A 12,106-nucleotide genomic window follows, 5' to 3' on the forward strand; every position below is an offset into this window, starting at 1 on the left:
TGTTGTTTGTGAATCATTGGCTTGGAAAACATCAAAACAACAAGTAAGAGTCGGGCGGGGGCCCCCTCTGTGACCCGGGCCGGCGCAGCCTCTGGCCGGCCCTCGTATTATTGTACACATGTGATGATCATTGACTGACTGATAATTTCGTAATATTATGGTCTGGTCTCTTTGATTAACGATGGGGGCTGCAGTGCTATTATATGTCTGCATTATGTTCGCTGGCACTTTGTTTTCTTCCATGGGTATTATTTCTAGTAGTATTTTTGAAAATATTGTGGTTGTTATAATAAGCTGCAAGCTTGTTGCATGTTACCGAGGGCACGACGTTACCGTTATCTGGCTGTAGTTTTGTGTCGGCACAGAATAAAATGTTTTATTCTACACTGTTATGTTTTTTGAAATCATTGCCATGTTCTCCTTTAGTTAATACACTATTATTATTTTCACAGTTTATGTCTATTACGGAAGGCTGTAGGTGTCTTTGAAAAAAAACGTATGCAATATAAGTGGCTGTAGAGGATTTTCAGTACTTGAAGGTTTTTACTTTGTTATTGTCTGTAGACAAGATCTCCTTCAGTGAGAGCATCGAAAGGCTGACCTATCTTAACTTGGCCGCTGTTCTTGTACATTTCGGCACTCATCACTAGCTTTCTATCAGATTTTCCACCTTAAAGAGGATTAAGACATTCCTGAGGAACAACATGCTTGAGGAAAGACTAAATGCTTTGGCAATGCTATCTATAGAGACTCTATAGAGAGCAAGCTAGTTAAAAAAATCCAAGACTTTAACGTTCACGTTATTGAAAAGTTTGCTGCTCTTAAAGACAGACGTGCTGATTTTAGATACAAAAAGTAAACAATATGTTAAATGCTGCTAGTTTGCGACCTGTTTAGTTGTTGTTTGTTAAATAAAAAACATCTGTGAGTGAGGTACTCAGAAATGCATTGTATCTCGTAGTCTGTTATGAAGCTCTGTGGTTATACTGAATAAGCAGCTACCTATGTTATGACATCTCTTTATTAATGTAATAACTGCACTTTCACAATTGCTTTATTAACCTTCCTGCTTTCTCAAATTTGCTTGAAAATGCACCATTTTTCCACTCTTGTTTCACAATTTTCTCGTGGGGCGGAGCCCCCCCGAACCTCCCTTAGGTTGGTCAGGCTCGCTCGCAACGCTTGCTCGCTACGGTGCAGTATGACAATTATTTTACGCCTCACCACTTTCAAATGTCACCAGCAACCACTGCCCCATGTAACTGTCTCTCTGCAAGACAACAGAAATTCAACTATATCATGTCCACACCAAAATATTGGCACTGACTCTCAAAGAGGCAAGTCTACACTAACTTGCCAACCAACAACAATAATTACTGCTGCTGTCCTACCCAAAGCAATGGTTGTCTAAATTAAAGAATCAAGATTCTTCCAAAAAAATGGATCATGGAACCTTGTCTTTTCTATATCTACCTCGCGCAAGTTCTGCCTCTCTCCAGCAGTTCAGAAAGAAGAACACTACTAGGTTTGGGTGTCATTGGCAAAGTTGGCTTCACGATTATTTTTGTAAATGTCATATTTTTTTTAACGTAGACATTTTTATGAACAGCATGTGAAAAAATGACATAAAATGTTGTTTTGTGTAAGAAAAAAAATCTATTTTTGTTACCGGGGAGGATTCACCCTCCCAGAAAGTGTTTTGTGGGGAAAATCTTCTGTAGAAACATAGGGTTTGCAGTAAAGTTATTGCTGGAAAAAAAGTTGATGGCAAAAACGCTGTGTTGAAATATGTAGTTTACTGAAAAAAAAGAATGAAAAATGTTGATACTGCAAAAAAACACAGAAAGTTCCTGCCTTTAAAGCAAACGTAAGTGTGCTGCGAGCAGGGGCATGTGGGTATCCTCCTGAGAAAGCATAGGAGGACATTTACAGTAGGTGGGGAAGGGGGCACAGGACTAGTAAGGGGCTTTTAGGATTCAGGGACGGGTAGCATTGAGGGGTAGTAAATATTTTGTTGGGTTCAGGGAACTGTAGCACTAAAAAGTAGTTTGGAGGTTTTAGGGGTCAGAGATGGGCTACAAAGAGGGTATTAAGAAACTTTTGAGGTTCAGCAAATTGTAGTGTTAAGGGTAGTAATGTTTTTTGAGTTCAGGAAAGGGTAGCAGTAAGGGGAAGTAAATGGGTTTTAGATTCAAGGAAGGGTAGCATTATGGAATAGTAAGGAGTTTTTAGGGTTCAGGGAGGTGTAGCATTAAAGGGTAGTTTGGGGTTTTAGGGTTTTTTGAAGGATAGTGTAAAATGGTACCAAGGGTTTTTAGCATTTAGGCAAGAGTAGCAATCGGGAGTTTTTCGGATCAAGGAAGGGTATGGAGTTAAGGGAAAATAAGCAGATTTTAGGGTTCAGGGAAAGATAATGATAAGTGTCGGAAAAGGGTTTCTAGAGTTTATGAAAGGGTAACGCTAAGGGTTGTAAGGGGATTCAGGGGCTGATAGCGTTAGAGGCTTTTAGTTTTCAGGGAAGAGTAGCATTACAGGGTAGGAAGGGTTTTCTAGGGTGTAGGGTATGGTAGCATTTTTTTTTTTTTAATTTCTTTATTAGCAAATTGCATCCGCTGACATACACCATAATACACTTATAACCTTGAGGCCAGTCACATCGTCACCGTTCATCAGTGCAGCTCTGCAGCTTATCCCACATTCCGGAGGCCGGGCATCGCTGCCCCCCCCCTATAGCCCCGTGGTGAAATCTTCCCAGTACCATAGTAGTATGTCATAGCTCGTGTACACTCCCCCATCGGGGGTCAACAGTTTTTGTTTTACCTCTAATCTAACCCAACTACCCCCCCTCCCCCCCAACTTCCAGGCGTCCGAACAGAGTTCCACCTATATCGCAAGTCTCCGTTGCCACTCGTTTGCGCGATCTGCCCGCTCTCTGTCCTCCGCTACCTGCCAGCCCTATGACACCCTCGCCTCTGCCTCTGTAATCTCCGCACCCCTCGCGTTCCACCGCCTCCAGCTTAGAGGCATATTGTCTGGCCCACTGCCCTCAGGCGGCGCTCCCGGCGACCAACAGTCCCCTCCCAGAACGCCTACTGCGCCACCGCTACCGTGTCCCCCTCAGTCCCCGACCCCTTACCCCTCTCCGACGCTCCTTCCTTCCCCTTGAGGCTTTCTGCGTATAGTCCCCAGAAATTTTTTGGTCGACTGCGCGGCGGGAGCAGCTTGCTGTATATCTCAGTTTGTGTGCAGCAATACAATACATCCCGGGCCCATTGTGCTAACGTGGGCGCTGGCCCCCTCATCCAACATATTGCCACCCTTCTTTTAGCCATTAGTAGACCCATATCTGTCATTTTGCGTACGGCTCTGGGCAACTTCTGAGAGTAGCCCCGCAGAGCTACTGCCGGGTCCGGGTGTAACTCCAAGTCAATCAGGCCCCCTATTTTGCGGAAAATTGCCAACCAAAATCTATAGATCTCTGGGCATTCCCAGGCCAAATGGAGGAAGTCCGCCGTTGCATGCCCGCATCGCTCGCACGCGGCGTCCTCTCTCAGTCCGTACCTGTGCAGTCTGACCGGTGTGTAGTATACTCTATTTACATACTTAAAATGAAGCAGCCTATGTCTCCCATGTAGCGATATCCTGCGCGTGCCCGCGCAGCAATACCTCCACATGGCGTCATCGATTGTCACTCCAAGGTCCTGTTGCCAGGCCAGTCTAGCTTTGGGGTACCTATGTATGCGTTGCTCCATAGACATCTTGTACAATTGAGATATTAACCTGCGAGGGCATTTATGCTTGATAATATACGTCAATTCCGGCACTTCCGGGGGTTCCGCCATGTCGTCCCCCAGCTGCTGCCGCAGTGCCCCCCGCACTCTATGGAAGTGGAAGCGCTGCAGCTGCGACGGGGCCTCCGCCCCTGTAGTCACCTCATCCCACGTCGCTACGGTTCCGTCCACAAACAGGTCTCCCATCACATGTATGCTGAGCTCCTTCAGGGCTCGCACCACGCCTGCGTCCCTACAGGGAGATAGCCATCGCGCCCACTCCACTGGCATTGCCGGGGAATATAACAAAGCTCCATCCTTATCCCTTAGAATACTATCCCAAGCGTGCCTCGTGGAGTTCAGGGAGTCCAGATATCCCGTCCGGCGATCCGGCGGTTCAAATAGGACTGCTGGCAAAGGGAGGGGGTCTGAAAACAACCTCTCCAGCCGGAGATATGGCACCGATTCCTCCCCGTGTATCCAGCCGTGTGCCTGCGCGCCCTGAGCCACCCTGTAGTATAGTTCCATATCGGGCGCCCCAAGTCCCCCCATGTGGTATGGTAACGTGAGTACCTGCCAGCTGACGCGAGCCTGCCCGCCCGCCCATGCCAGTTTCAGTAGAGACCTACGCAGCCTGTCAAAAAATACTCGCGGCAGCACCATCGGTATATTAATGAACAAGAAAAGAAAGCGAGGCAACACCACCATTTTCATAACTGCTATCCTACCAATTAAGGAGAGTGGGAGGCCAATCCAAATCTCCACGTCGTCCTCTAGTTTGTCCATCGCCCTACCATAGTTCTCCCTCATTAGTATTTCGGGGTCCGCGTGGAGCCGTATCCCCAAGTACCTGACTGCGTCCTCCGACCATTGTAGCGGGTACTCCATCACGCAAGGTGTCGTGGCTGGGGTGAGCGGGAAAGCTATGGATTTATTCCAGTTCACCCATAGTCCCGAGAGGGCCCCGAAGCGCACCACCTCCCTCAACACCGGGGCCAGATTGCTCTCTGGTTCACGTACATACAGCAGGGTGTCGTCGGCATACGTGGACACCATTATTTTATAAGTGGGGAAATTCACCCCTCTCGTACTGTGGTATTCCCGCAGCGCACAGGCCAATGGTTCCGCTACCAAGGCGTATAATAACGGCGACAGCGGGCATCCCTGACGCGTTCCCCTGGAGATCGGTATCGCCTCCGTCACTAGTCCACCCAGTCGTACCCGCGCTCTTGGCGCCGTGTACAGCACCCCCAACATGCGGAGGAACACCGGGCCAAGGCCCAGTTTCATCAACACCTGACTCATGAAAGGCCATTCAACGGAGTCGAACGCCTTCTCCATGTCAAGGAACACCGCAAGCGCTCTAGTGTCCCCGCGGGTATGTTGCATGGTGCCGAACACCGTTCGCAAGTTATAGGTTAGATTCCTGCCCGGCATGAAGCTCGCTTGCTCCGGAGCCACCAGCTCCGGTGTCAGCAGCGCAAGACGCGTGGCCAATATTTTTGCGTAGATTTTTGCGTCCACATTTAGCAACGATAGTGGTCTATAGGAGCCGCACTCCTCCGGGGGCCTCCCAGGCTTGGGGATGGCGACCAACAGCGCCTCGCTCATGGATTTCGGCATGTGGCCCGTGTCGCACATGTCGTCAAACAGCTGCGAGAGATGCGGAAGAAGAATATCTGTGAAGTTTTTATAGAAAGCAGCCGTCAGGCCATCCGCCCCAGGTGCACTGGTCGCTCGCATGCTCTCTAGTGCTTCAAGTATTTCATCCTTCTGTATGGGAAGAGCCAGAAATTCCCTACGGGCGTTAGAAAGGAAGGGCATCCTAATGTGATCCAGACAGTCTCTAATCTCGTCGTCCATCCCCGTCTGCCGAGAAGCGTATAATGTCGCATAGTACGACCTAAAACAGTCTGCAATCTCCTCCTCCCCGTCAGCAACTCCCCAGTGTCAGACCGGACTTCCGCGACACCGGCTCTACTCCTTCTAGCCTTAAGCAAATTCGCCAGGACCGAGCTCGGCCTCTCCCCCTCCCCGTACACTCTTGCAGTAGCATACTTCCCTAAGTGCTTGACCTCCGCGTCTGCAGCCTCGTGGTACTCCTCCAAGAGGATTTTCAATTCCTCCGTGGCCCCGCTTCCCTCACCCCTCTACAGCCTAGTCTCTACCTCAGCTAGTCTGCTCTCCAGGGTCGCCAATCGCCTTCGAATGTCCCGCAATACCCCAGAATGTTTAGCCATGGCCACCCCTCTAATATAGACCTTGAATGCCTCCCAGATCATTTGGAAGCTGTCCACTGAACCCGCGTTAGTGTCGAAAAAAGTGGTTATGGCTTCCGCCAATTCCTCCTTAAAGAGGGGGTCTAGTAAGGAGTAGGGGGGAACCGCCACAAGAACGGTGGAATAGTTTTCCTAGGTGTGGCTATGGTCAGTAGAATGGGGGAATGGTCAGACAGAGTCCGCGGCAGCACCTGACACAGGCCGACTCGCGGAATGAGCGACGCAGACGCAAACCAGTAATCGATACGCATGTGAAGGTTATGGTAGGCTGAATAGTGCGTGAATCCCCCTGCCACCGGATTTAGCGTGCGCCACACATCCGATAGCGCCATGCGGATCATTGTCCTATGTAACACCGTGACCGCTGCCGCTGGTGCCCTGGCCTGCCCCCCAGATCTATCCAAGTTCGGGTCCATAACCACATTAAGGTCGCCTCCCCACAGGATCTGCAAGTCCCCACCGCCCCCAATCGCGTCAGCCAGCTTACTGTAAAAGTCAGGACAATCGAAATTAGGGCCGTAGACATTCACCAGCAGCACATCCAGCCCTCTGCCCTGGCAGCGTGAGATCACGTACCTGCCCCCCACGTCTGCTGTAATCAGCCGTGCAGTCAGGTCGGACTTAGGATTCACCAAGGTGAGGACCCCTCTAGTGTGTGTCGTAAATCCGGCTGCATGCACATTTCCCCGCAGCCCCCCAGCGCGTAGCATGGAGCTATAGTTAGGAAGATGCGTCTCCTGCAGGAGGGCTACATCTATATCATGTCTACTTAGATATTGCATGACTTTGCGCAGTTTACGATGATTGTTCAATCCTCTGACATTCCAAGTCACTGCCCGTATGGGTCTGGGAGTACCCCGAGTGACCGTAGGTCTAGCCATGGTCGTCATTTTCACTAGTTAGTGGTCCCTGCGCCATAGTATGTGTCGAGGTGCCAGGCAGCCGCCCTCTCGCCTCTCCCCTCTGTCGGACTAACCTCTGAACAAAGAACCGAGCCCCCTTCCCCTCCCCCCTCCCACAGCTGACCTCCCCCAACTCAGCCACGCTGGACCTCCTTAAGAGGTTACCCCTACCTCCCACTTCCCCCCCACAACCCCAGAAACCCCAAAATACAAAACGAAAACGTGTGTGTCTTGCACTCGGAGGCAGAGGTAGCTTCACGCAGAACTTTCCCAGTCAAATTCCGTTCAGGTCCAAGCCTTCCCCTCCGCACACAGAGCAAGAATCTGTTCCCCACCCCGTAAGGGGTAATAGTCTTCAGTGTGTCTCTCCCTGCACCCTTGGGTTCCGAGTCTCCGAGTGCCGAGGACCCTCTCAATCCCCATGCCAGTGTCAGAGTGTACCAGGCCTCAGCCCTGTGCACCAATAGGTCTCTTTCAGATCAGTGCCGCTACCCCTGGGTGTCTCCCCTTCCTATCCTGGGCATTACGAGCAGTCGGCCCCTGCCCTCCCCCAAAAGTTCCATCTCTAGTAGCAGCCCCCCACTGTCCCCCGTGCCGGTACCTTCAGTGCTTCCACTCCACCTCAGTTCGATTACCCCCATCCAGGCTGATCACCTACGTTGTTTTAGTCTTGGTGCTCCAAGGAGCTCTCGGCAGCCTCCTCTCCGGGGATCCGCACAGGGCTATTCCTCTCTCCTCTGCTCCAGTCCTTCAGTGCCCTCTGCAAGGCCTTGGGGTCAAGAAAGATGTGGGTCTTTCCTTGCCTGTTGATGCGCAATTTCGCAGGGTATAGCATCGCATAGTCCAGGCCCAGCTCGCGCAACTGTTTTTTAATCGGAATGAACTGCCGTCTGGCCTCCTGGACCCTTGCCGTGAAGTCCGGGTACAGCGAGATGGAGGATCCCTCGTACTGGAGTGACTGCTTCTCCCTCGCCACCCGGACCGCCGCGTCTCTGTCCCTGTAGTTCAGCAACTTAGCGATGATCGGCCGCGGTGGCGCCCCCGGTACTGGTCTGGGGCCCAGGGATCTGTGTGCCCTCTCCACTACGAACATGGTTGAGAAGATGTCCGGGCCCAGCAGGTCCTTCAGCAGCTTTTCGACAAAGACCTCCATTTTGCCCGTAGGTGTCGTCTCCGGCAGGCTGGTAGATCGCAGGTTACAGCGTCGCGCACTGGCTTCCAGGTCTTCTGTTTTGTCTTGTAGCACCTGCATGACACGCCCTAACTTTTGTGATCAGTGTCAATCGAGGTTTGCGCGTCTTCCACCCTCGCCAGTCTCTCCTCTGTTTGATCTAGGCGCTCCGCGTGCTTGTCTAGTCGTTCCCCTATGCGGTCCATGCGATATGAGAGGGCATCTTTCTTCGCCCCCAGTGAAGTAATGCCTGACTGAAGACCCTTCTCCATCGAGAGCAGTAAACTGCGGATATCTTGGCCTTCGTCAGGGGGGGCCGCCGCGCCGCCCCCTGCCTCCTCCGCTCCTGCCGGGGTCTTATGTCGTTTTTGCTCAAAAGAGAGCTTGGCCTGCGTTTTGTCCGACTTGCCCATCTCGTTCACTTCCCGCGCCGCGCGCCGTCTGCCACTCTGCCTTGCCCCTTTGCACGGGGGTTGTGCAATAATGTCCCGCTCGCAGTCTCCGGGGGTGCCCCCGCTCAATTCGCAGGCCTCCACCCGCTGGCAACAAGTACGGACACCGGAAGCAGCAGGGAGCGTCTCTCCCCACCCTGCCCAGCACCCCTGCAATTAGGTGTAGGCCAGGGCAGCCACCCAGCACTAGTTATTCACCTCGTGCGGCACCCCATCCGGCTCCAGCCGGCCCTGCAGAGCCACGGCAGTGAGCAGTCTTCACGATCTTCCCCAGCAGGCGTCTCAATCGCACTAATAGCTCCCGTGCCCAGCTGGTCCCATGAGCCCTTATCGTCGCACACCAAACGAGGACACTGGCGCTCCACACAATGCTGAACGGATGTCACCACCGGCGATAGGGGACCTACGGTTGCGCACTCCGCCGTCAGCCAACTGCAGCCCCCACACGAGTCCTGGGCACGCAAGCGCCTACCGGGTCTTCGAGGTCCTGGAACGGCCGGGGTCTTCCTATGTCAAAGTTGGCAACGCCGCGAGTTTCTCTCTGGGCTAGCACTCCTCCTTCACTGCCCACCGCCGCTTATCTCACCCCCAGGGCCGCTTCCGCCATCAATCCCGGGGAGTCTCCGCCGCTTTCACCCTCCGTTATTCTGCCTCTTTCAACGCCGTCTGGCAATCGGATCCCGTCACCGCCCAGCCGTTAGCTGTCTCTGATGCGCTCTGGGACGCCGCTACCTCTCTCCTGCTGCGATCCCAAGTCGTCTCGGCCGCCCACTGCTGCCGCGGTCGCCGGTCGGGAGCAGTGCGTCATTCACCCCCGGCTCCTCCGGCCAGCAGCGCCGCACGCAGTGTGACGTCGTCGGATCCGCTCCTCTCTCCTGCCCGGGGATCGCCGGCCTTCCCCCGCCCAGTAAGGCCGCACCAATCTGCTGTCTCCCAGCGTTCCTCTCCACCGAGCGGAGTCACCCTTTCGCGTCTTCGCTCTTCTCGGCAGTCCCGGCGGGCCAGTAAACGTTAATAAATCCGGTGTGGGGAAGGATAGGTGTAGGATATCTGCCTCTGTATGCTGGAGCTCTAGGCTCAAGCCGCCATGCTCGTTGCGAGCCAAGCTCCACCCCCAGGGTATGGTAGCATTAAGGAGGAGTGTAAGGGTTCAAGGATGGGGCTTACTAATGGGTGTTAAGACGTTAGTAGGGTAAAATTGGTCAAATTAAAGAATGTGTGGATGACTTTTGAAATGTAACATTTTTGGAACTGTCATTGGTAATAATGAAGGACACGACATTATGACCTCGACAATGGGAATTCAACCTTACAGTAGTGCACATTAAAAGCAGGGTTGTGCGAAATGAGTGTAATTTGTTTTCACATAATTATGCGAAATTTCTGACAAATGACGCAAAATTATGGGTAATTGTGCAAAATGCTGATTTGTCATTCAAGGCTATATTTTAGTGCGAAATACATCCTTGTGTCAATTTTCGACAAAAAAATTGTACTTCGTGCTAAAAAAAAGTGCAAAAAACAAAAGGGTAGCAAACAACAGCCACTTGCGTTTTGTGGCTTCCATACGTTCGCATGTGTTTGCGGTAAATCCTTATAGTGAATTGCACGTAACTATATAAAGTGAGGCAACCGCCATAATTTCAGGAATTTCACATATGAAGCATAATGCAAAATTTGCCGAATTGTGTGAATTAAACTGGCATCATTTACATTTTGCCCAAGTCCTATTTATAGGTTGACTTTATTAAATACAACCAGGGGCTCATGGTCGGTATTCATGAGCCCGATAGGCTGCTAAATGCTAAGGAGAGGGCATACATGGATTATAGCGGGGCGGGGGTCTGAAAGTTGGCTTTTAGAGCAAAGTTCACGGCTGTGCTATCCACGCTTTGCTCTGAATGGCAATGTACTACAGACCATCTCTCACACTTATGCACTTCAAGAGGTTAGGGAACATTGGGCCTTTCCATCCACCGCTGCCTTAAGGTACTGGGGCGCATCGACATATATGGGACGGAGATAATCTCAAATATAATTTATATTTTTGTTTGCATTATTAGATATACCTTTTTATGGCCAACTAGCAGTGGAACATTATAAAAGCTAACAATAAACGCGGGATTCGAGGAGAAAAATCAATGCAGAAAGTAAAACTCACTGTATTCCACGATTAGTAGGGGGTGGACAAGTATGGGAAGTGACTAAGCAGAGGCGCAGATAGTGTTTCTCTCCCTCCCGCTCCACCTCACTGTGTCCATGGCAACATACAGCTAACTAAACATCGAGGACAAGACATCCTACAGTTGCTCCACAGCAAACCTTCAGAAGGGATGTATTAATTCACGGCACAGCAGTCTGTCACTCCCAATAATGCGGGCGCTGAGATTGCAGCCCGCGGGCGGCCATGCTGACACGGAGGCGGGCTCAGAATACTGCTGCTGTCATGTCCGGCTGGTGAGATCTATCAGGGGCCGTCGCCGGCGGCACCGGAAGCCCACACAGAGCAGCTTCAAAGGGACGGGTCAGCGGTGCAGCACGGCGGAGTAAAGACGGAGGCGAGATCCCACCTGCCCTGGGAACTTTCAGCCTCAATTGGATTTTTTACCACCTTAGGGGCCTCGTTCAGAGCGGATGATAGACAGTCCGAACCGCCAGTGCTGTTGCGCATGGACCCAGACTGTGCAGCCCTTTAGATTCAATGCAGCGTGATTAAATAGGACGCCACAACCTCAGGGGACCTTTAAAACAGAACTCTGAGCTGTCTCAGGATGCGCTGCGAGCGCAGTTGTGTTTACAACTCATCTTCATCTAAACTCCTCATACGCTCTGAAAAACTTTCTCCCACCTACATTTGAGATGTAGCTTCTGTTTACCTCTTCACCTGTCAACTTTAATATGATGGCCATTTTTAACTTTCTATTGAAATGCAAAAGCCAAACTCAATAGGTTCAGTAGCTACAGCAAGGACGAATTGTCGCTAGATTAGAAATGTAAGTAAAACATGGGTCCACACGTCAACCGATGAGAGATTCCGCTTGTTCAGTCAAAGTATCCCAGGTCAGTCTGTGAGAGAAACAGCTGAAACCACAGGCTTGACTTACAGATTGGAGGAGGGAGTAAAGTCCGTCCGGGCGGCAAAGGGCATTGCCTCCGCCACCTGGACGGAATTCCGTCCACCATATGTGGAAATGACTGTCGAGCCATCGGTCATCTCTGGACCCTGTCATGGTGGTTTCCTTTCAATGTACAAAAAGTATGGTGAACGCGCGCTGTCAGTCTTGACAGCCGTCCACAAAACGTTTTCATTTTTTTTGTTTGTCAGAAAGAAACTACCCGCATGCGCTGTCTCCCACGGTGAGGGGTCAGTTTTTTTTTCGTGTCCATCACCGCTAGGGGCAGGAAAATAAAGACCTTACACTTTCCACCATTAATAGTGCGGGCAATGTAATGTCCTTCCTCTGACGGCCCCTACTGCGTCGGGAAATGGAGGAAGAAATCTATCAACGGAGACAAATGTGGACCCCGTTGA

At 51.3% G+C, this 12,106-nt stretch overlaps 1 protein-coding gene across 3 annotated transcripts in view; it reads right to left on the reverse strand.

The window, feature by feature from the left end:
* Positions 1 to 12,106, reverse strand: part of PDE2A (phosphodiesterase 2A) — a 1,179,840-nt gene that overhangs the window by 604,257 nt on the left and 563,477 nt on the right. The gene's annotated exons all lie outside the window — the stretch shown is intronic.

This window comes from Triturus cristatus, chromosome 8, assembly GCF_964204655.1.
Source record: "Triturus cristatus chromosome 8, aTriCri1.1, whole genome shotgun sequence".
NCBI lineage: Eukaryota > Metazoa > Chordata > Amphibia > Caudata > Salamandridae > Triturus > Triturus cristatus.